The following is a 26,825-nucleotide window of genomic DNA, read 5'->3' on the forward strand; positions in this document are numbered from 1 at the left end:
AGAAAAAAAAAAAAAAAAAAAAAAAGAGTTGGGGATGTTTCAACACGCAACAGGTCACTAATTTTATCGAACTTCTGCACTGACTTAGTTCATATAGATGTGACAAATGTTCCTGAAGTAGAAAGTACTGCTCAAGCATTTTTTAGAAACTGACATTCAAAATTTCACCAGCCAGTCAGGTACAGTACAAGAAAGTCAGCCGTCTGACAGTCATATTAGCACACCCAGTTACGGCAGCATTTCCTCATACTGCATATCAGCCTAGTCCTTTTTTATGCTACTCTTTCACCAAACACATTGCTACAACGAATGAAGTTTCACGTTCACCTGGGAGAAGGCACACCTACATACGAAGTGCGCCAACCGTAAACGACACTATCTTTCACCGTTCGGTCGGCATTTATAACTGCGAGCCCATACCTATTTCTCAATTATTGCTTCACCTGACGGAGTGTGTTGTTGCATGTCCGAGTGAGCAGCAGTAATATTACATAAATTGTGAACTAGGTGAGAAAAAATTTAGGATCTGTGCAAGAAAATGTCCCAAATTCTGAGCTAACAGCACAATACCACAATGAGGACGTTGTCTATGAGGTAATTAGTAATCAAATAAGTTCTTGGCTGCAACCTGATGCAACTGCACTGTTTAATTCTTCGAGTGGTTCATTTTCACTACAGTGGGGCAACACTTTCACATGGCAACAGAGTTATATAATGAAAGTTTATTTTATCATTGTTTGAATAAATTAAGATTAACTGTGACTCTGCTCACGCATGTTTATCTTGTACTACACAGAGTATTACGAGTATTTACATGTATACAAAGTACGCCACATGTCCACTCACGTTATCAAGATTGGAGTGCTACCTCAACACACAATAATAAACAGTCACAGAGGGAGAGTTTCTGTTCCCCTGCCGGGAAGGTAGGCGAAGGCTCTGCAGATATGCAGGTGGCGAGTCATTCTGTGTCAAAACACAATTTTGAATGGAAATTTACCTTAAGCTCTCAGATTTTGATGAAACTTTTTATACCTAGTGCCTCTACATAGTTATTAATGAAAACCATCGAGACTATTTTTGGGTGTAGAATCGTGATAAATGTAAAATCCAACTTCTGCTGTAATTATTTAATTTTTTCTCGAAATCCCTGGTGTTGCTGATTTAAGACATTAACATAAAAGGAGGGACAAATGTGATGTGTAATTTGCAGTGTTTCAATTCCTTGTGAACAGTGAACCATAGTTGGCAGACAAAAGGACTGAGAAATGTTTCCGAATGAATGTGTACACTTTTTCCTGAAATGCCAAAAGTTGCAAAAGTTTGTGACAGCCGTAGGAAAAAAAAAAAAACTTGTATACTTTGAAAAGAACAGGAGGCTACAATAGATGCTGACCACAATATGATGTCAGACTCAAATCAGATCCCATTTTTACTTCTCAGGCACAGGTTTTGCAGCCCCTTAAAACATGTCTTCAAGAGGTAGGAGAGTCTACTGCACATGTGAAAGAGATATCGTCTAAGAGACATTCTGCAGGAAAGAGAAACAGAATTGATTCTGCTACGAAAAGGAATCTATCAGCAGTGTCTTCTGAAAGTGACACTGCGGTGTGAAAGAATGCAGTTTTAAACAATCTGAGACAAATTTAAGCAGCAGGAAGGAGAAAATCATAATTTTAACTTGCCTGCCTGAACCAGAGTGTAAGGGAGAGAACACAGCGTGTTCAATACCCCAAACTACATGGTTCGTTAAGTGATGCATCTATTATAGAACATAGGTATTTTGGAAAATCCAGATCAAATACCAGGGAAAAGACCAATCCATTTGGTCATTTTATGAGTGTGGCGGCATAAACAGGGCCATGTCTAGAATAGAAGATTGTGTTCAATGAAGGACAGAGGTGATCAGAAAATTGAAGTTTCAAAGAGACTTGTTCTTTGTAATTTAAATGAGGCATACAGAGTGTTTAAAGAAAATTTTCCTAAAATGCATGTTAGTTTTTCCAAATTTGCAGAGTTGAGGCATAGAAACTGTATTCTAGCAGGCACCTGTGTGACTAACGGGATACATAAGTAGCATTCGCCGAAATTTGAAACTTACAACTGAAAATGCAAGGCTAAACTCCGTAACAAGTGGAGAAATAAGACATATAAACATTGTCTTGCAAACATTCTGTGCAAGCCACCATCAATAGTCTGTCAGTTGGGAGACTAACTCGTGCCCTGGGAATAAGGAAATCGAGACCATACTTGAGAAGGCATTGGAAGAAATGTGGATAGATAATGTCACCTTCTGACAGAATTTCTGTGGACAGGTCTAAATTGGAAACATTCAAAAATCAACTACAGACATCATCAATTTATTTTGCAATAAGCTGTCTATGTTGGTCCTCATGACTTTATCACAAAAACAACAAAGTTCATTTATGAAACATTACAGACAGCCTACACGATTCACAGTTTGCTGTGTGCTGTGATTTTTCAGAAAACTACTCATTTTTGATGCAGGATGAGGTCCAAGTCAGCAAGCCACTGTTCACCCATTTCTTGTGTACTACACAGGAGAAACAGAGTGTGTCAGTTATGTCGTTATTCCAGACTGTGGCCATCAACAGCTACCAGAAAAAGCTCACTGAATCCTTGAGAAAGCACTCTGAACCCAAAGAAATATACTACTGCTGTCCTGTTACTGCCAATCAATACAAAACAAGAAAAACTTTAGATCTATGTTTCCATCAAGATGATTTTGGCATAGAAGCTGAATAACATTTTTCACCAACAGCTCACAGAAAAGGGCCTTGCGATGGAGTTTGTGACACAGTCAAGAGGTTGGCAGGATGAGAAAGTTTGCAACATTTGTATGACAAATTCTTACAGTCCAGCAGCTTTTCAACTTGGCAGTGGAAAACATCTCTGGACTACATTTTACATTTGTAACTCAGGATGAATACACAGACAGCCACATTTCTAAACAGCCACTTCAGCAAAGCGTTAACGATTCCAGGGACTCCAACGTTTCACGGATTCACTTCTGTAGTTCCAGATGCGACAAAAATCTTTGTCGAGATATTCTCATATGCTCAAAGTTCATTACAACAATTGACCATCAAACCTCAAGGTATGCTGCCACCGAGTTATAAATAGGTACATGACTACAGTGTACAACAGGTGGTGGCTTGCACACATTTTCGGAAAAAGACGAACAAGATTAAATAAATGTGACATTTCTTCCTCTGTGTGGCCCATCTCCTCCTCTTTTATACCCAGAGAAGCCAGACGCTATGTGGATTCGTGTGGTGGATGTTCTGTGTGTGGAGAACCCAGTGACTCCAACAAGCCAAATATTCACCTTGCCTGGAAATCGCATGGTCAAAACCAACAGAGCCTTTATAGTTAATTCCAATTTATAAGAAGTTGTGAGAGACAGCTGCTAATAAATGTCATGTTGTAACTAATTTTTTTAAATTAATTTGATGATTTCTTCATGTAGAAACGCTATGAAAGTCATGTTTCACACAACACATGGAACTTGAAAATTTTGCAACATGTGATGCCATGATGATCCCAAAATGAAACTTTCAGAGGTGTGAGAGTACAGTGCAAGAAAACTGATTTTTTCAAAATTTTAAGAATATTGCTTTTTAGAAAATTAAAATGTATTTAATTGAAAAAAAAAAAATTTTTAAATACAATCATGTTTTATATCAAATGAAAGCTCATCTAAAGAGCCTTAAAATGACTTTTCCAGGTCTGTACCTCATCTGGTTCCTGAGAAAATAGCAATTTACTACTCCAAGGTGTAGCAATTTTTAACTAAAAATTCTAAAATCCAAGGCTTAGTAAACTTTTAATTAAAATCACGAAAATTTTTGTTGTTTTCCTAACTGTGTATGGACACTAGGTACACAATTTCACCAAAATCTGTTAACGTCAAACTTAATCAGCTTGTGCATTTGACACGGAATGACCTTTGAAAATAAAATACCACCCACAGACCAACACAAGAATCCAAAGATGGCCTTTGACCAGCTGGAACAATAGGAGCCACCCCATAATATTATTAATTATGGAAGAATGTGATGTGAAACAGATTACTCAAGGTGGACAATCCACAGCACCACAGTGTGCAACCAGACAATCAGATTCTGGGGAGTCTGCAGCTTTATCAGACAGAGATGAGCCAGAGCATCTTGGAAGCTTAAGCAAGATGAAGCATAGAAGACCAGGTTACACAGCTAATTTCAATGTAAATCCTCTACTAAAAACCAGAAAATTAAAGTGTCTTACAGAAACCCTCAGAACCACAAAATTCTTGTAATGGTCCTACAAGAAACCAGATTCATTAATGATAACTTTCATCTGGAGGTTTCAGAATATACAAATGAGAGGTATGGAAAAAAATTTGAAAAACACATTGTACCTTGGAACTCACTTCATAATAGACAAAAATATTTTGGACTCCATTATCAACTTGGAATCACAACCCTAAAGACTCTCCACACTTTACCTTTAAAACTGCTAACAAAATATACACCATAGTGAATGCACATGCCCCCATAAATGAAGAGAATTGAAAGGACAACGAAAAGGTAGAATGTTTCTGGGACCAATTCAATGGTGATGTGCAAAAATCCCAGAGGTGAGGGGGGGGGGGGGTAAAAAAAAAAAAGGTCCTACTTATGGTAGACTTCAATGCCCAGAGGCAAGAAATACAGCAAAATTGTTGGAAACTACCCAGCACATAACAGAACTAATAAAAATGCCATAAGACTGATAAAATTACACTAAGCACACAACATGAACCCGAAATCCATAGCATCTAGAAAGCTACCTCAAAAACAGCAAACATGGATCTTACCAAACCAGCACATATGTGAATTTCAACTTTATCATGTGGCAATCAAACTAGAGTTCCATGAAGAAATGTTAAAGTCCTCAGAGGTGACAACCCACCTACCTTTCCCAGAAAGGAAAAACAGAACCAACAATCCCAAAAGAAGAAATATAACTTGTCGGAGATTCACAAAGCCAAAAAGCATGAGCCCACTAGGGTACTCAATGGTCAAAGCGATTGTGTGTCCAACGCCTACTCTGCTTTGTTTGATAATGTACTACGATAACCAAATAATGCCTCGCATATTTATACCTAGACTTACTTGATGATTTATGTCGAGAACAGTAGGCATTTGCCTTACTTGCATACATTAGTCCCTCTAATCCTGTAACTGATTATGTCCTACCTATTCATGGAATGTATAGCCAGACTATATAATTTTATTTATTGACTGTTAATATGTTGTTTAAACGTTTTCTGTGGGAGACATAACACGATGTATGTCAAGCCCTCTAGTGGTTAAGTTCTGGTGGCTGACCCAACAGAGGGCGCTGATCATTGATCTGTCTTTCCTTCAGCTGTCATATAGACATTTTATCTTTCATAGGCAAGTTATAGGTTGCTACAGGCAATGTATTACGTATATTGTTGACCATAAATTCACCATAAAAAGGGTCGGACCTATCCTCTTCATGTATTTCCTTTTAATAATTTTATACGGGTAACTGTATTCATCTTGTAATGTATCACAATTGATTTCTATGATAGTATCAATTTTAAAAGTCTGCTACATGTATTTTACACAATGTGTTTTTATCAGATTATGTTTTTTGCGTAAATGATGACTACATCTAACACAACAGTAGTGGCATCTAGGGAGGATGTAGGTAAAGATTTCTGGTGGCTACTGCACTTCAGCAGCCAGTTGCAATAATGACTGTGTGGATGACGTGGCCTATTCTACACCTTATTTTAGATCTATGTGACGATGCTGTGCTGATTATATTTATATGTTTTGACAATGCCATTATGGCCTTATCACTTTAGGACATGGTGTAAAAAGTATTTTTTGCCGTATTTTATCTGTACATTTCCTTGGTTCTATGATAGTATATTGTGATACGTATTGCTGTATCATGTTTAAAGATACACTGCTCACTAGGTGTAGATTGTAGATCTGAGGATGGTCATAATGCACTGAAACTGATAATTGTCTAAAGAATTGATATTGTTATCGAAGACTGGAATGAAAACATTTGAACAAATAAAACCCAGAAAGGTAACAAACCCCATGGAGTTTCCCCTTGCAACTGAAGACCTGTAAAACCAAACTTAGGATCAAATATAAAAAAGCCTAATAAGTGAAATCAAACACTTAGCTCTCGTAACAAAAGCCAAAAAACACACTTCACCTGTGGACAGAGAAACTGGAAGAGAAGCATGGAAACAGTATCAGTCACACAGAAATGAACATAGCACACAAAACTTCTCAAACATGCGAAAATTAGTGAGCAAAAATATCAAAAGAATAAAGAAAGCACAAGAAGCCCAGATCCTCTTTCAAATCAATGAAGAATTCATAAAAAACGAAGATCTTTTACAAGACTTTTAAACAAGAAATAACCAAATATAGCCCACTGGCTCTACAGCTCCAAGACAAAAACAGAAATATTTCCCATAACAGCAGGACAAAATTTCAGGAACCACCTCAACTGTGAATAACCCACAGAAAAAAAAATGGACTATTAAGACCTCAACAACAATAACCAATACAAACTCTGAACCACCCTCCACTGAGGAATTACAGTCATTCGATTCAAGTCTCGATAACTATAGAGCCTCGAGAGAAGACCAAATCACAGCTCAACTTTGGAGAAAATGAAAAAACTGCCATACACTCTCTCCAAATTATCTTTTGAGAAATATTGACAAATGGAAGCATCCCACACGAATGGAACACAGCTCTCATCCACCCAATCCAGAAGAGAACTAGAACGACTACAGAGGGATTGGATTCCTAGACAACATACAAGATATTCTATACAGTACCATTAAACAGGGCAGAACCCCAACTAGTCCATCAACTTTGATAATACCAAGCATGTTCTGAGATCCTCCCCAGAACAAATCCTAAATCTAAAAAACCTCATGGCCTATCAGAAAACACACAACTCAAATCAGGAATCCCTTATCACTGTACTAAAAGAATTAAACCTAGACAACAAAATCACTAAATCAGAGAAATCCTTACAAACGTAATCCGTGGCCAAATTCTCAGGAGAACTCTGACCCCTTAGAAATAAAAGCAGGTGTACGGAAAGGAGAAGGATTCTCTCCAAACCTATTTAACTGTGCCCTCGAAGTAGTAGTGTGTGGAAAACTTACATCCATAGTAGAATCCAACTAGGAACAAACAGCAAAGTCATCAAAGTCAATTGTCTAGATTTTGCAGGTGATATGGCCCTACTAAGCAGAGACCTGGAAAGAAGACGAGGAACTGACCCTCAAACTACAAAAACAAGCTAAAAAAATAGGTCTCAAAATCTCATTTGAAAAGCTCCGGATAATAACAAACCCCACCAAGAAGGAGAATGAAAAAAATTGAGATTGTCAAAGAATACAAATATCTTTGAGAATGGATCGTCTGGAATGCCCTCGAGGGAAAGGCAATGGAAGCTAGAAGAAGTAAAGCTGAACTGGCCTTCCAACTCACCAAGAACACGTAACAAAAAGTCTCTCTCATGGAATCCAAATGTAAGACATTACAATACAATAATCAAATGAAAAGCCCTTAGTGGAGCCAAACATTGTCCAACACTAACCATGCCCAGCTGAAAGTCTGGAGATCAAAGAAAGGGAGAAGTCTCACACAATAAAAAAAAAAAGAAGAAAGCAATGTTTATGGACACATCCTCAATGAAACCAAACAGATTAAAATAGAATTTTTTTGACTACTACTGCAGGGAAAAAAAAAACAACCAAATTGGTTTAAGGAAATGAAGGAGGTCTTAAAAGACATCTAAATCACAAATTGTAAAAAAGTAATCAAACACAAGAAAGAAGTTCCAAGTCAAAATAAAAACCAAAACAATCAATCCAAATCTCTGAAGAAGAAAGTAAAGCAAGATTAGAAAGAATGAAACAATACTGAGCTAATAGAATGGCACAGAACATTAAGTGACTGACTTTTTATACCCCAAAGTAGGGTGTAAAAATACTAATAACAATAACGATGTGATCACACCCACCACCACCACCACCACCACCACCACCACCACCATGTAATATCATCGAGGTACATATGTGGAAAGGTTCAATCAAGATCTAATAAAACATTGTGACAAAAGTATCGTTTATGTCTCAATACACCCTTGAGCATATCGCAGTGAAGTTATACGTGACTATATATTGTATAGACAAACAAATATTCGTACATCTCCCCCCAACATACCACAATGATTGTAGGTACCATGTTTGTTCCTTTCCAAAGAAATGTGAATCGTAGTAATGCAAGACATTCATGAAAGCTCAGAAAAAAACTAAAAAATGTCAGGCTTGTCGGCTGCCACCTTCTCTAACTGTGCTAATACTGCTCCTCGTGAAACCTGGCAAACTATTTCTTGAAAATGCTGGAAGATAAACAGAATCAGTGTACCATTTGGTGTATGCAAGTGTAGTGGGCAATCTTCCCCCAACTACAGACATCAGAGGTAACCAGCCTGCATAAAGCAACAGGAATTGTGAAAGGGAACAAATCATTCTCTCAGGTTGATTTTATATGGAGGCATTCTTTACATATCCAAACCTTTGCAAGCTTTTTAGAGCATTGTTAATTTGGGCTAAGATCAGTCACAATTAAATGTCAATTACAAACACAGTGAACTTTTGCACAATGTTTTCTATGAAAAATGTTAAACCATATTCAATTGCTAAATTCAGTTAAAACACAGAAATGGAAAAACAGTGAACGTGCAAGATATATTACCACCCATAGCAGTCAGATTAAGGCTAAGGTAGAGCCCAAATAATTTGAGCTAATTGGGGCTTAGCCTACCTTGAATTACAAAAATCTCATATAATATGGAAATTCCACTAAATCAATGGGTAAATCATGAATAAATCTTTAATGAGAACAATAATTGTTAAAAATAAATAAAATATATAGTACATATCTGTGATGTACATATAAGGGGAAGGATTTCCAAGTTGCAAAAATACACTCCTGGAAATTGAAATAAGAACACCGTGAATTCATTGTCCCAGGAAGGGGAAACTTTATTGACACATTCCTGGGGTCAGATACATCACATGATCACACTGACAGAACCACAGGCACATAGACACAGGCAACAGAGCATGCACAATGTCGGCACTAGTACAGTGTATATCCACCTTTCGCAGCAAGGCAGGCTGCTATTCTCCCATGGAGACGATCGTAGAGATGCTGGATGTAGTCCTGTGGAACGGCTTGCCATGCCATTTCCACCTGGCGCCTCAGTTGGACCAGCATTCGTGCTGGACGTGCAGACCGCGTGAGACGACGCTTCATCCAGTCCCAAACATGCTCAATGGGGGACAGATCCGGAGATCTTGCTGGCCAGGGTAGTTGACTTACACCTTCTAGAGCACGTTGGGTGGCACGGGATACATGCGGACGTGCATTGTCCTGTTGGAACAGCAAGTTCCCTTGCCGGTCTAGGAATGGTAGAACGATGGGTTCGATGACGGTTTGGATGTACCGTGCACTATTCAGTGTCCCCTCGACGATCACCAGTGGTGTACGGCCAGTGTAGGAGATCGCTCCCCACACCATGATGCCGGGTGTTGGCCCTGTGTGCCTCGGTCGTATGCAGTCCTGATTGTGGCGCTCACCTGCACGGCGCCAAACACGCATACGACCATCATTGGGACCAAGGCAGAAGCGACTCTCATCGCTGAAGACGACACGTCTCCATTCGTCCCTCTATTCACGCCTGTCGCGACACCACTGGAGGCGGGCTGCACGATGTTGGGGCGTGAGCGGAAGACGGCCTAAAGGTGTGCGGGACCGTAGCCCAGCTTCATGGAGACGGTTGCGAATGGTCCTCGCCGATACCCCAGGAGCAACAGTGTCCCTAATTTGCTGGGAAGTGGCAGTGCGGTCCCCTACGGCACTGCGAAGGATCCTACGGTCTTGGCGTGCATCTGTGCGTCGCTGCGGTCCGGTCCCAGGTCGACGGGCACGTGCACCTTCCGCCGACCACTGGCGACAACATCGATGTACTGTGGAGACCTCACACCCCACGTGTTGAGCAATTCGGCGGTACGTCCACCCGGCCTCCCGCATGCCCACTATACGCCCTCGCTCAAAGTCCGTCAACTGCACATACGGTTCACGTCCACGCTGTCGCGGCATGCTACCAGTGTTAAAGACTGCGATGGAGCTCCGTATGCCACGGCAAACTGGCTGACACTGACGGCGGCGGTGCACAAATGCTGCGCAGCTAGCGCCATTCGACGGCCAACACCGCGGTTCCTGGTGTGTCCGCTGTGCCGTGCGTGTGATCATTGCTTGTACAGCCCTCTCGCAGTGTCCGGAGCAAGTATGGTGGGTCTGACACACCGGTGTCAATGTGTTCTTTTTTCCATTTCCAGGAGTGTACAAGCTACATTTAAAAAAAAACCATTCATAGTCCTTTATTTTAAAACAGAACCTCTTTTCTTAGCAGCAATGTTGTGCCATCATCTAAGAAGCATCGTGTCAGTTGGAGAAGCTTCCACCTTCTGTTCAATATAAGAAGTCACGTCTAGAATTGCCAAACCCATGGTTTAAGTGATCAGTGGTACAATTTCTTCAGGCATTTCCTTGTCACTTTCTCCGTTAGAGTCACTAATCATTACGACGACGGAGACCACCACCACCACTTTTAAATTCTTTGATGGTTCCTTCACCTGTTTGTAAAAGTGTCTGAAGCAAACAACATCAATGCCTTTTTTTCCCAAGTGTTGTAAAATGTCTGTCCATTGGCTGTATTAAGCTCAGGGGGAAAGAACAACACACAAATACCATCACACTTCCTGATCAGGGTATGATGCAGAGTTAAGCCTTAAGACTGCTTTGGAAGGGAAGCACTTTCTTAAGGTATCTTTTGGTCTCTGGAACAAAATCTTCAAGAAACCACTTCTTAAAAATATTTTTGTGCATCTAAGCAGATTTTTGGTGGACATATGTAACAGGCCGTGCAGGAGCAGTTATATTTTTTAAAGCTCTACTCTCAGCATACTTCCCTATTATGAGCAGCTTCAGTTTGTGCTGACCATTCTTCCTGAGTAGACAACAACAGGGGTAACAATAAGGATGGTGTCCCAATTAGTGACCTAGAAAGAGCAAGAGCACTCCTCAGAACCTAATGGTACCTGTCCATCTATAATTTACAAAGAACCTGGTAGGTAGGACTCTCACTCTCTCCTGGAAGCATGATTTATATCCCGTATCTATATTAAACTGTCTCCATAACTGACTGTAGATCACAGGACTGCCTTCTAAAATACAGCAAAACGATATGAAAATTTCAGTGTATCTTCAAAGCAGAGAAATGCTGATAAAGTGTTTCCTTACTGAAAAAAATGTGTTGTTTTAGGGTGCAAAAACAACAAGGGCCACATGCGCCCATGTCAGAAGCGGAGAACACGGAGAGGGGGTGGGGGGTGAGAGAGAGAGAGAGAGAGAGAGAGAGAGAGAGAGAGAGAGAGAGAGAGAGTTATAAGCAACTACACATTAAGCCCAATCAATAGAAAAAAAACCCAACTAAAAACAAGTACTTGGAGAAAGGTCCATAAAATGAAACGAACCATAGAGAAACAGAGGTCTTGAACTAAAGATTAAACATCCTTCACCAAATTGCTACGACAGATAAGAAGTAAAAAGCAATCGACAGCCCACGCATCGTTCGCTGAAACAGCCGATAACTCAGGTGGTAAAAATAAATTGGAACGAAAGTCGTTAAAAAAAGGCATTCCGACAGGAAATAGCGGACCGTCAAAGGTTGAGGGCAACGAATGCACAGTGGTGTGTAAGTACCACTTAAACAGCGATGGCTAAAAACACCGTGCTCGATACACAACCTAGCTAAAATGACGATCTCACAGCAAGAGGGCCTCGAGCAGGTCGTTCGAGCTGCTGCGAGAGGCTAAGTTTCCTAGAGCTTGTCCCCACGAAGGGGAGACCAGTGGTGACGTCGAAGTGACGTCACCTGCCGCGACACGGCAACACAGACATCTGAGGGAACGTAAGAACTGGCGGGCCGAGGCACGGCGACTGCAACCTCGGGAGCAGCAGCCTCGTTTCCCGTCAGACCGACACGACCCGAAACCCACAGACACCGCCGTGCCTCCACCGAGACCGAGCGAGCGACAGTTTTCCCCGACCCGTTACGACGAGGGACGGACGGTGTACGGCACACTGAGGCTCCGAAGGGCAGAGTGTCGGAGCAGAAGATGCAATCGAAAAGCCCGTCTCTAGATGTACTGCGTGGCCCGAAACAGGGCAAAGAGCTCTGCTGTACATACAGGGCAGTGTTTCAGACACCGATACTGACAAACGTCTGTGCCAATGACGAAGGCACACCCGACACCAGTCAGAGCCACCAGTGTACGCAAAGGTACTATTGAGAAGTTACTCGAGAAGGCCGTGAAACTGGAGGCGAAAGAGCAAGGCCGGAGTAGTACCTTTAGAAAGAGAACGAACACGAGCCGCCGCACGAAGCCGAGGTGGTGAAGGGTTTACACCCACCGGGAAAATTGCGCGTAGCGTGTAGTTAAGCTGCCGGAGCAAGAGTCACAAGTGAACTCCAGGAGGTAACGGAAGAGGGACGCGCCCCATAATGGCAATCAAAGGAGTCACCAAAGAAGGAAGCACAGGACAGGTCGCTACGAATGGCAGACGAACGGCACGCCTATCTGCCGAGGAGGAAGTCACGGCAGTAGTTTGGCAGCTTACAGACTCTCACCTGGACTAGTGTAAAAGATGCCAGTGGCCCAACATGTGCCACAATGGCGGTTTGTATTGAGACGACTTAAGATGAACAGACGTGCAGATGCATAAATGAAACACTCTTAGTCTAGTTTCGAACAGACAAGGAAGCTGTACAAATGGAGGAGGGCAGTTCGATCCGCTCCTCGGGAAGTACCACCGAAGACACGTAGGGCACTGAGGGCCGAGGTATAGCAGGTGGACAGGTAAGATGTGAGGGAGGACCGACGAGGTTTCCTATCGAGCACGAGCCCCGGGAATTTCGTAGTTCCGACGAACGGAAGAGCGACAGGCCCGAGACGTAAAGATGGAGGAAGAAACCAATTGCACTGCCAGAAATTTATACGAACGGGTTTGTCAGCGGAAAAGCGAAAGACATTATTGACGCTCCACGAGTCGAGACAATTGAGATGTCGCACGAGACGCTGCTCGAGAAGAAAAGTCCGTGGAGAACTGCGACAGACACCCAGTGGGAGACAGCTCACAATAGGGGTAATGGGAAATAGCAAAGAGAAAGAGGTTCAGATCAGACCCCTGAGGCATAACATTTTCCTGGATAAAGGTGTGACAAGGCAAAACCCACACGTACCTCAAAAACTGTCTTAAAAATTCCTGAAGGAAATGTGGCATGCGAGCAAAGAAGCCCCATTTGTAGAGTGACCGGAGGATACCAGAGCTCCGACAGGTGTCGTACGCCTTTTCCAAACCGGTGTCTCGGATTTGCACAGAATACCATTCACGACACGGGTGGACAAAGTGACGAGACGGTCACCTGCAGAACGACACACTCAAAACCCACACTGTGAGAGGTCGGTAAATTGCGAGACTCGAGCCACCGGACCGGCCGGGCACGAACCGTACGTTCTGTCACCTCGCAAATACAGCTGGTGAGAGAAACGGGGCAGCAGCTAGAAGGACAGCGTTTGTCCTCACCAGGCTCTGGTATGGATTCGATAGTGACTTCACACCGGTGACTGGGAAACGTGCCATCTGCCCAGAGGCAGTTGTACGTACTAAGCAGAAAGTACTTGCCGCAACAGAAAGCTGCTCCCACATCCGAATGTTAACAGCGTCTGGCCCTCGGGCGGAGGATCGGGACGAAGTGGGAGAATTATCTCGCTCTCTCACAGTAAGGCGGCATTTTAACACTCACGATTCTGAGGAGAGAAGGGTATCACTCGAGCCACCACCTCTGCTCGTTTCCGATGGAGAAAGACAGGGTGACGAAAGGGAAGAGCTCAAAATTTCCGCAAAATGGCGGCCCGAGGTGTCGGAGACAGCAATAGGGTCCACAATGACATCGTCTGCTACTGTCACGTCAGAAATTGGGAAACGGATCTCGGTCCCAGAGAGGTCGGCTTACACAACAGGAGCGGGGGGTGGGGGAAATGTTGAAAGAACTAGTGAATGGAACACTGCTATCTTTTCTGCTATCCTGAAGAACGCGACAATACTGTGCGTGCATTTGTATATAATGAATGCAGTTTGCCATCGTAGGATGACAGTTAACCTGTCAAGTGGGTAGTTGGCGCGTGCACACGCGCCTCTCCCACACTGGGTAATATACGTCACCGTGCCCGTTTCACGGTGGTGCTGGGCACTGTTCTCACGTTTTCCTTCGCGTTTTCATTGTTGAATTTAAATTGATATTGGGTGGAAATGAATAAAATAAATTGCAGAAGTTAACAGAACAGTATTTTCACAATATTACATATCATTTTCAGTGTGAAACGTTTTAAAACAAGGTGCTGCAGACAAGGAAACTTCGCATTCTGCGCATCAGTACGAAGTCTCTTTGCGAAGGCCTTCTCTCGTACACACCACACACGCCCTTGTTGGTCTTTTCTTCATTGTGGGTGGCAGAAGGTCTGGAAAATGCCTGGCTGTAAGGTGTGTCGCTTATGGTGTTCGAGGTGGGCGTCCTACTGATGTTCCCTGATGTGGTAAAGATACGGTATAGTGTTCACCGAGACTAATCACGGAGCTCATTCTACTTTGCTCACCACCGTGCTTCTTGTACAGAAGGTATGCATTGTAGCACGCAATGTCCGACAAGTGGCGGAAAGGCTTCTGATAGTAATTTTTCGCCTGATTCTGGCCATCTGGTAGCTTTGTAACTGAGAATTGCACCTATCCACGCCCCCTATATTCTTGTTGTAGTCAACGACAACTTGTGGCTTTTGAACGATTCCCTTCTTCGAGTTTACATTTACAAATGTATAGTCGTGGAAGGTGCTGACCGTAACGACGTCTCTTGTCTTTCCATTTCATTACCACCTGCTTGCCTTTGTACCCTGTTATGTACTCCCTTTCTTCAGTTTTTCCTGTTTTACAAAGTCAGGGAACCCCTTCCTGTCTCACTGCATTGTGCCGACAACATCGGTGTTATTGCTGGTTAGTTTGTCCACCAAATCTGTACCGGTGTACCAGTTGTCGAGACAAATACAGTGGCCTTTCCCGAGTAGAACGTGTGGAAGCTCCAAAACAATTCGAGAGGTTATTTTTTCGTCTGGATAGTGGCTACCACAATTAGTGTCCTTTCCAGTGTAAACAATAAAGTGCCATACATACCCGGAACTGCTTTTACAGAGTTTGTACAATTTGATGCCAAATCTGCTACGCTTTGATGGAATATATTGCTTCCATCCGAGCCGTCCTTTCCGGAGCATCAACGATTCGCCAAAGGTTTAGTTCCTTTCTGGCATGTAAACTGATCTGAATTTATGTCGCAGATGCTCCATAGTGGGGTGAATTTTGAATACTTTTCTGCTGATAGTGCCTAGTGGATCATATGAGGTATTGTCAGCAAAGTGGAGGAATTTCAATAGAAGATGAAACCGCTTTTCACTCATCACTTTCCTGAAAAAAGGTGTGTCAACTGATTCCCTCTTTGAAAAGTTCACTTTGTGGTCTGGTTTGTGAAGAATTCCTTGAAGTACAAGCATTCCAATGAGTGTTTTTACCTCATCACGTGTAGTATTCTGCCAGCTGTGAACCCTGGAGCGTGCTGCTAAATTGGGATGAGAAGCTATGAACTGTTCTGCATACAAGTTCGTCTGTTCAGCTATCATTGTGCACAAAGCATCATCCACAAAGCACATAGAACAACTCATCACATCGTTTTGTTTTAGAGGCACAACTGTACCACTATTACCACTGAACAAATATTGAATACGAACTGAACTAGCACGCACAAATTCACTACGTACTGTCTGCTGCAATAGTGTCTCGTCGTCAGATGTTTCTGAATCGAAGTCACTTTCACTAGCCTCAACATCTGTATCCTGAAAACTTCCAGAACTGTCACTGAAATTATCATCACTTTCTAAAAGCAGCTTCTCAATCTCCGAATCTGATAAACTACTTCTTTACACCATTGCAAAAGATCACTCACTAACGCTGCAGTAAACACAGACGAAAAAGGCACGCTTTTGCGGCTGCTTCACAGGACGCATTTTCTCGATGCGCGCTCGGGTGGACAATGTTATAACTAGCCTAGAACATGCTGCGTTGCGTGACAAGAGCTGCCATCTAGTGGACGAAGCTCAACTAATACCACGGTGTCAACGGCAGGCCGATAACTCGTCATGCCCACTAGCTACTAGCCACAGAATGCAGTGGACCGATGTATCTGTCGAACCCACTGTGCAATAGCAGAGTACGGACGGATATATCCGTCATGCCCACTTAAAAGGTTAAAAATAGGGAGAGCACCTCTCCACGCACGAATTGCAATGCGACATGCCTCAGTCCACCGAGGTACTGGGACACGGAGCAGTAAAGAAAAAGTGTGAGGAATGGAACATTCTGCAGTGGTAAGGATAAAGTTTGCACAATATTCTACCTGGTCATCACAACTGGAGAAATGTGGTATGTCGAGCGTTGCCAGGGAGGAATAAAAGTCTCCAGTTGGCCTCAGAAAGCTGCCATTTGGGTGTGCATGTAGGTGGGGTAGGAGTCAGCAAACGGGTAGCACACGAGAAACGGTTGTTCGAGTACGCGTCAGAGCGAATGGACCACTCTTGATTGATGACGGGCAAGCTGGGCCGTGTAGGAGGAGAGGTCCAAATGGGAATACATATGCGTGGAGGCTGAAAGGAATGTGGGTGCTCCTAGCATTTCTTTTTTCTCTGATCTTGCTACAGCTTGACACACCGCGCTTTCCTTTCTGTGACAGAATCTATTACCTCATCGAAGTTCGTCAAACGCTTTGCTACAAGAAAAATCAAAATATCGCTGTCTAATACTGCGTAACCTGTTAATACATATAGTACCCGAGACTGGTGTGGTTTCTCGATCTGATTACATCTCTTGTCACTGTCTGCTACGTAAAACAAAATAGGCTTTTCTAACACTGCAGAAATTGTAACACACACCAAACAAACGAGACCCTTTTGGCACAAATTGTCATTTTTATAACACGGCAGAATATAATTCACAAATACCGACATAAAATGCCTATTACGCCTAAGACAAGCAAAAAATAGTTTCGTATTTCATTTATACGCTCCAGTTTCTCGAGCGTGAGACCGAAAAAGTATTAGTACGAGATTTTTATACGAATTTGGAATTGCCATATTCTTTCCTAATTTGTGTGATGTCCCCATTTCTTCTCCTCCCTCGTTCTAACAAACAATCTTGTCAGCACTAATTTTGGAACTATTCCTGCCGTTGTCAAAACTTATTCGCCGGTGAACTTACTAAGCCTGCCAAAATCACCAGTTTAGTTATCCCCGATTATTCTCGGGTTACGTGTCATTACGTGTTCGTACCACGTGTTTTCCGTGCAAACCTCGACACATCGCCTGAGACTGCACGGCTACCCCATGCGGCGTATAATTCAGTCAGAAATCCACTTACAGAGTATTCAAAAACCCGACAGGGATGCGCATCAAAATCGAATGAGTAAATCGATAGACCAACATGCGCTGGATGCTAGGCACTTTGTGAAACAAGTTGCTCTCCTCCACAATATGAATTTGGCGCCCCCCCCTCCCTCCCACATAGAGCTGGGCCCACTGCGCGTGTGTGAATCTGTCAGGTTGGGCACGGCAGTAAAATTTTTCCCGGTAGGATCTAGCTGCTCGCTGCAACTGCTTACACAGCTGACAGCCACATTTCTGTAGCCAGAAATGGGAGAAGGTGCTACTCAACTGCACATGCGCAAGGAGCCCACTCTTAACTGCTAAAACGAATCTAATGTAAACAGTCGTGACGTCACCTCGTCAGAGGCAATTTGTTATGAAGCATTGCATAGACTTTCTAAAGCCTTTGACACATTTTGCTGTTGGCAAACGCTCATACGAGCACTGTGTTCTGTTGTATATGGCACGTTTCCTTTGCAATTTATGTTTTAACTCCCTTTTTTTCTCATTCACGTTTATTGTTGCAGTATTATTCTGCAGTAGCTGGATACGGCAATATCCTTTGTTAGAGCATAGATTCATACCAGGCAAAAATCACAAAAATTTAACTGAAAACTGAAACAACAAAAATTTCCCGGGTTTATCCCGGATCTTCCGGGTCGTATACACCCTGCTACATGTGAACCCCACCTGTCAATCCAGGGTTTGGAATTATGTATTACGCAATCACATGTTACGTGTCAGACTTCAGGAGTACACAGGGATGAACAAGAAAAAGCAGAGTCTCAAACACCGAAGTGAAGGAAGGACAGAAGGTGAACGAAGAAAGGAAAAGGGAACGAAAAACAGTAGTGAGACTGCGCTTATGTCAGGTATGGACAATGAGGAACATTCCCGTAAACACCCCAGACATGTTCCCCAAAGGAGGGGACAAGGAACAACAAGAGGACAGACACGCAGAACGGAAGGGAAAAGATGCTGCAATGGCTGGGGCCCACTGGTAACCAAGCACGAACCCGCTAAAGAGTGGCGAGCTCCACAAGGTGTAATGTAACGGATTACTGAAACTACCGATACCATCGGCTGGCGAGGTGTGTGGTGCTGTCAATCAACTTGAAGGAGCAAGTGAACTTTAACCGCGTAAACATAAAGTGAAATAATATTTTTTACAAAACTGTTGTTTTTTTTTGGGAAGGAGACCAGACAGCGAGGTCATCGGTCTTATCAGATTAGGGAAGGAAGTCGGCTGTGCCCTTTTAGAGGAACCATTCCAGCATTTGCCTGGAGTGATTTAGGGAAATGACAGAAAACCTAAGTCAGGATGGCCGGACGCAGGATTGAACCGTCGTCTTCCCGAATGTGAGTCCACTGACAAAACTGTTAATATGAGGACAATAATGAGGTATATGGCCACAGAACTATATTACAAACACTTAATTCTTTATACCATGTTTTTCATATATGTATACGTGCGATATACAACCGAGGCTGGCAGTACTGCACAGTTTGTAAGCTCTGCGAACAGGAGCCAGTGGTTGACGGGTGTAGAGACAATGGGCAGTTGGCGTCGAGACGTCTTAATACGCGTGCTTTGAGAAGGTCAAGGATAGAGGGAACGAAATGATGTATTGGAAAAGCTGTTACATTGAAAATTGTTGAATATCATCACAATCAGCATTTATAAAATAAAAGTTGGAAGTTTAACTATGTGCCAGTTCTTACACAGCCGAATACACACCCTGGACCTCAAATTGATTTAACAAACAGCGGATGGCGAGATTCGTCACTGGACGACGACGACGTGCAACACTGACCAATAAAGGTAAGAAAGTTATATTACTCTAAATTCAATTTGTGATTATACACCTATCTTTCTCCATGTCTTCAACCCTGTATGTACTCGGAGTGAGCAGCGTGACGGGGACTTGTGGTCGACTAGGCACACCAGGGAGACCACACAGGTTTAAAATGATAATTTGTAGCTTGATATACTACTACTGATAATTAATATTTGTCCCCCAGAGAAAGAGGTCCATTACAGAGGGAATTTATGGATTGTGCGAGACGTGTGAGATTTACATTAGTAAAATATCGATGGAAGGAAGCCTCAATGTTTTATCAAACTATTACTTAACAGAAGTGTTAGAGAGGTGCTACTTACAAGGAGACAGGAAAGTAGAACTTTATGCTAACCTGATTTTTGTTTCCACTAACTGTAACACCTCTGCCACAACCTGTGGGCAGCTAGCCACCCCTTCTCACCAGTCTTTCATCCTCCACGCATCCAGAGAGTCCTGCGAGATCAGATCAGATTACATTAATTGTTCATTCCGTAGACCCATAAAAGAGGGAATCCTCCTGGGTGTGGAACATGTCAGAAACACATTACAAAATGTAATTAGAAAAACTTGAGTTCTATTAATTTTAATGATCCTCAGTCAATAAACAGTACAGTTATGTACATGAATTCAATTTAAACTTCTAATATTTGCAGGTTTAATACTTACATCTGCTTTCATTAAATCCATCATTCAGACATTTGCTAGTTTGTTGGCCATTACAACCAAGTACTGTCAAAAATTAAAATAAAATATTCATTTCAGTGATCCACAGTTAAGAACAGTCAGATTATGTACAAGATTTAAAATTAAACTTCCACTATTTACAGACTTAAGACTTACGTCTGCTTTCCATACATCCATCATTCACACAGTAGGTAGTAACTTGGCTATTACAAACAAGTATTGTCAAAAATTAAAGTATAATAAATTTTCATTAAAATGGTCTACTGCACTTGTTGAGAAACTCACAGATGGAAAAGGAGGAGTTGGCCACCAAAAATTCTTTTAAATTATGTTTACATTGTGCCTTGTCTGAAACTAAACTCCTTATGGTTGCTGGTAAGTTACTCAAAATATGCGTTGCTGAATACTGGACTGCTTTCTGGGCAAGAGTAAGTGATTTTAAATCTTTATGTATATTGTTCTTATACCTAGTATTTATGCTGTGAACTGAGCAGTTGGTTGGAAAAAGTGATGTATTATTTACAACAAACTTCATTAAGGAATAAATATACTGAGAAGCTGTGGTTAATATGCCCAATTCTTTGAATAGCTTTCGACATGATGCTCTTGTATTTACACAACTAATTACTCTTATTACACACTCCTGTACTCTAAAAATTTTTTTCTGTTTGTGGAGATACCCCAAAATATGATACCATATGACATAATGGAGTGAAAATAAGCAAAATATGCCCATATTTTTATATTGATATCTCCTATGTCTGACATCATTCGCATTGCAAACACAGACTTGTTTAGGCACTTTAGCAGTTTGTTAGTATGTTGCTCCCAATTGAATTTATTATCAAGTTGTAATCCCAAGAATTTTACACTCTCAACTTCTATTTCCATGTTGTCACATTTTATACACACACCAGAAGGAAATCTCTCTTAAGTTCTTAACTGCATATAGGGGGTCTTTTCAAAGTTTAATGACAGTGAATTGGCTATGAACCACTTATTAATGTCAGTAAAAATTTGATTAGCTGCCCTTTCTAAATTTATATTTGATTAACTATTTATTGCAATGTTTGTATCATCTGCAAATAAGACCAACTTGGCATCTGGTAATGTAACAGATGACAGGTCATTGATATACACAAGAAACGGTAGTGGACCTAGTATGGAACCTTTGAGACCACCACATGTAATTTCTTCCCAGTCAGATGTCTGATTGCCTACTGCTGAAGTGTTACACAATGACACCCTTTGTTTTCTATTAGTAAGATATGACTGAAACCACTTTGCAGCACTACCAGTGACGCCATACTATTTTAATTTACTTAAAAGAATGCTGAGATTCACACAGTCAAACGCCTTTGACAGGTCACAGAATATGCCAGTTGCCTCCAATTTGTTGTCCAATGAACTAAGGACATTTTTGCTGTAAGTGTAAATAGCTTTCTCAATATCAGAACCCTTAAGAAACCCAAACTGTGACTGACAGTGTGTTATTTTCGCTAAGGTGCTTAAGTAGACACTTTAACATAACCTTTTCAAAGTCTTTTGAAAAAGCTGGCAGAAGTGAGATCGGTCAGTAATTTGACGGCATTTCTTTGTCCACTTTCTTGTGGAGAGGTATAACTTCAGCATATTTAAGCCATTCTGGAATGTTCCTGTGATAAGTGATTGATTACACAAATAACTTGAGATATGACTAAGCTCACATGAATGCACTTATTAACTTTGTTAATACGTTATCATAACCACTAGAATGCTCTGATTTCAAAGACTTTATGATGGATTCTATTTCTTTGGGTGAAGTAAGTGTCAATTCCATTTTACTGAGACTGCTTGTGTGCACTGGTCTCGTATTCCTTTGCATTATTTACTGAACCTGACAACCCCATGCTATCAGTAACAGAGAGAAAATACTTGTTTAGATGGTTTGCAACACAACATGCGTATGTTACCAGAGTTTCATTTATTTTTAGCGCTATTTGTTCCTTCTTATTTCTGGTTCTACCTGTCTCTGACTTAACTATATCCCATATTGTTTTTATTTTATTGCTGGATGTATTTATCTTCTTCTCATAATGCAGGTGTTTAGATTTCGGGATAACCTTCAGTATTTTGCAGTAATTTTTGTAATGAGCTATAATGCTAGTGTCAAAGGTGTCCCTACGTATCAGAGTTTGCTTTTTGTCTCACATGATATCTTTATCTCTTGTGTGATCCATGGTTTCTTATTAGACTTCTGCTTAATTTGAGTTACCTTCAGGAGAAAACAATTTTCAAATAAGGTGCTAACTTTATTAATGAATGTTTTGTATTTTCCATTTGTGTCTTGGATGCTGTAAAAATCCATCAAATTAATTTCTTTGAGCAATCTCTTAAATTTCTCAGTTTTTGACTGTTTTGTTGGCCTTCTGTACTCAGTTCAGATAGATGTTTTACCCTGACAATTTTCAAAATTTAATGTTACATGTAGCATGTCATGGTCAGATAGCCCATTTACTACAGGTTTTGTAATGTGGTTTAGTTGGCTAGAATTGTCTATAAATATATTATCAATGGCAGTCTTAGAACATTTGTATACCCTAGTTGGGAAATTTACCGTAGAAATTAAACTGAATGACAATGTAACCGATTTCAGTAACTGTTCACTGACAATGTTTTTCAGGACACCTATATTAGGATCACCAGCAACCACAAGTTCTTTGCTTTTCAATTTTAGATGAGATAATAAATCTTTAAGACCGTTTATAAACAGGTTGAAATTTCATGAAGGTGCTCTGTATATGGCTACTATTATAAAGAACATATTATGAAATTCTATCTCTGTTGCACATGCTTCTAAGTGCTGCTCTAAACAAAATTTATTAACATCAATATTCTTAAATTTAAAACTTTTTAACAAATGTGGCAACTCCTCCTTTCTCCATCTTTTGTCTACAGAAGTAGGAGGCTAACTTAAATTCTGTAAGGTTTAACATATCTATACCAGAGGTCACACGATGTTCAGAGAGGCAGATTATATCAACAAGGCAATAGGCACTTTCCTAAATATGAGTAAAGCCTTTGATACTGTGAATCATACCGTTCTTCTGTGTAAACTAGAAGAGTACGGGTTGAGAGGACTAGCCTTGGAACTACTTACCTCCTATTTGAAAGACAGGAAACAGTGTGTAAAGCTAACTTATCAAAATGATCAGCTCCTAACAACCAAATCAAACTTCAGGACACTTCACTTCAATGTGGCTAGCCTCGAGGAAGCATACGAGGGCCTTTTCTGGTCCTCGTATATGTAAATAACTTATTTGAACCCCAAAATTGCACGGTTGTAAGCTATGCCGATGCCATATCCTTCATCAGCTGTGGCAGTGATATGCAGTCTGCAGCTAACAGTAGCGAGATCAGTTTCAATACTCTGTCCGCATACCTTACAGCAAACGAGCTTCTTGTAAATAAAGACAAAACTGTGATAATGAAGTTCATCCTCAGTTATAATGCTGCCGTAACTGATACTGTATTTACATCCCCATTGGGTCTTGCATATGCAAATTCACATAAATTTTTGGGCATCGTTGTTGATGAACACTTATCATGGGAAGACCATGTAGATAATATTTGCAAGAAAATCAGTAGAAATGTATCTACTGAAACGGGTCTCAGCCTTCTTGGACCATGATACCTTAAGGCAAATATATTTTGGGTTAATTCATCCGCACATTCAGTATGGTATTGAGATATGGGGTGGGGCATCAGCAGTTCATATAAATAGACTTTTTAGATTACAAAAAAGGAAGTAAGAATGGTAGCCAAGGTAAAGAAGAGAGAGCCTTGTAGAGACATCTTTAGAAAATATAAAATTCTTACGGCGTACTATATGTATATACTGCAGACAGTCATGTTCGTGAAACAAAATCCCGAATTTAATATGAGAAACAGTGATGTACACAACTATGATACACAGGGAAGGGAAAATTTTCATAGAATTGTGACAAATAAAAAGACAACTGACCACAGCCCACACAGAATGGGAGCAATTTTCTACAATGCACTACCCTGTGAACTCAAGAAAGTAAATCTAAATATGCTAAAGAGTAGACTGAAGCAATTATTAATAGAGAAGTGTTTTTACTCTATAGAGGACTAAGTTGTAGTGCCATCTTGGAAAACAGTGTATATGGACAATGTCTCCGATCTATCAGTGGTATAAAAGAATGTAATTGTACACTGTATTACGTGTACTGTACTATTATAAATATAAGCTAAATTGTGTTACACTATAGAAGAATCTACTTGTCATGCCCTTTTGAAAAATAATGTGTACAGACATGTGTCTGATCCATATGTTGTTATGAAAGAATGTAAATATTTTACTGTATATGTGCAATGTAATCTAAATTTTCCTGACAATGTCCGAAAACTGTTATATGGACAGAAAACAAATAAATAAATAAAAAATTGGGTTTGATGACTAATTCATCAATGCACATAAGTAGTTCATTAATTTTACTTCGAAGCCCTCAAATATTTTGATGCACTAAAGGTAGTTGGCATTTCATATTTACCGAGACGAAATCGGGTGCAAATAAAATTTCTGCCGATCGCTGTAAATTTTTAATCGACAGCTGTGCTCACTGATCCAATGTGCCAGGATTATGCTGTTCGATTTCTTTATCAAACTGAAGGTTTGTTTCAATCTTAGCTTCTCTCAAAACTTTACTCCGTTCCGTCCCGCCAGCAGCTCGACGGCAGCGTCCGGCAGGCACGAGCAGCAATGCCGCACACTCCACCACATCCTCCAGTGTCAGCTCCTGTACCAACCTGTCTTTACGAGGCTCCTTAAGGAGACGGAGGTCATATTTGTCTGCAGCTGCCAATAGTTGTACCACAGACACGTAATGGACAAGGTGGTTCACAGCGGTGGTCTCTATGTCCAGTATGTGGACACGGTCACTGGCAGTTTCTGCTGTGTCATGCCACACCAGCACAGCTGTGACAACAGGGTTTCTGGCAGCCAGTATTACACCGTGTGCCTCTACTTTACCGCCTCCGGTACACAGCATTAACATCGGCACCTGTGCCCCACGCGAGGAGCTCCGACACCGCACCGATCGAGTTCCCTTTCCTCTCTGCCACACTCTGGCACCTGAAATTACAAGGGGAAAAAGAAAAAAAAAACACATTAAAAGCTGCCCAATTTCTGATACAGTCACTTCACACTACTCGGTAGAGCCACCGACTTTATTTACGATGATTACACTTCAATTTTACACGTATGATATTCTTCATACAAGTAAAATTAAAGTCACAAAGCAAATTACACAGGTTCTGATGATTCTGGAGCTAGATGACAATCCACTGTAAAGACCACTGTCACCACAAATCTAAAAATCCTCCAGTTTTACAAGAAAGGTAAATGTACATACCATATTCAACATGTATAATTCTCCGGCTTAAGGCACAAGCCGTTCAGAACGTTATTAAACAAGAAATGGAAACAGCAAAGCTAATAAAACTGACACAAAGACAATAGCTCGGCCAAAAACAGTGAAAATTCAAATGACTGGCCAAAAAAGACACGATTACTTCAACATGGTGGCAAGCAATGGACGCAGTAATAAACTGACAATTGCAGATGTGTTGATGCATTAGTTTTACTTTTGACACAGGGCATGCACTGTCAACAGTTAATCTCAAAACGACATTGAGCAACTAAAGTATTGCAATTCTGACGGTCGTAATGGGGTTCGTAGCAGATTTAAAATGTTGTGGAGGTTGCTAGCACTAATGTTACGGTGTGTCCAGTATGACTGTAGGCATAACTAACAGGCCATAGTATCATGTAATGACAGCCACCTGTAAGTCTTTTGAAAAGATTGTTTGAGAACGGCCTGCGATAGAACACACACTCGTTCACCGAGCACAAACTTAACTGTCTGGCTCTCGTACAGCATTCTTCACACCCATTCGTAATGGGTCGACACGGAAAATAAATGTTACATTAACAACTTATCGTATTTCGTGTAAATCAATATGTCAAGAAATTAAGAATCAGAAACAGGGTCCCAAACATTCCTTGTGAGCTAAGCAAGTCTATTTTATGGTAACAGCATTGCAGGTCTACACTGATCTTGATGCTGCACAAACTTACCAAGCACTTTGGTACAGGCTGTTCCAAACTTAGATACATCTCTCTTCCCATCACATTTACTCCGTAATGCTGTTTGTTACCACTGACAGTAAGTTTCTGCTTAACGATGACGGTCGAAATCACAGTGCAAGACAATTTCCACAGAGGCTGTGCCTGTTTCTAACGTTCACAGTGCAGAAAGACCTCAGAGACACTCTCATCACACGTAAAGCAAGCAATCTGGAATACCTACCGGTTCGGACGAACACCAGATACGTGCCTCGTCACTCTTCACACAAATTACCCAAATATCTAGAGTCAGGGACTGGAAAGTTGTGTTAGCTACACGGCAAGTAGCAGTGTTCACTGTAAACCTTCTCAACCAATAACAACATATTGTGGAAAGGACTGTTTAATGATACAGGTACATACTTCAATGAATACCATTGTAATGAAGTAAATACTAAGC

The 26,825-nt window shown here is 41.2% G+C and overlaps 1 long non-coding RNA gene across 1 annotated transcript; it reads right to left on the reverse strand.

Annotated features, from left to right (window-relative positions):
* Positions 1-19,902: 19,902 nt before the first annotated feature.
* LOC124741177 lies at positions 19,903-25,365 on the reverse strand. The gene is made up of 3 exons (XR_007009924.1): positions 25,048-25,365; positions 20,218-20,280; positions 19,903-20,004 (listed from the first exon to the last, which is right to left on the reverse strand). It is a non-coding gene; the product is annotated as an uncharacterized LOC124741177 (long non-coding RNA).
* Positions 25,366-26,825: the final 1,460 nt, after the last annotated feature.

This window comes from Schistocerca piceifrons, unplaced genomic scaffold, assembly GCF_021461385.2.
Source record: "Schistocerca piceifrons isolate TAMUIC-IGC-003096 unplaced genomic scaffold, iqSchPice1.1 HiC_scaffold_1880, whole genome shotgun sequence".
Classification (NCBI taxonomy): domain Eukaryota; kingdom Metazoa; phylum Arthropoda; class Insecta; order Orthoptera; family Acrididae; genus Schistocerca; species Schistocerca piceifrons.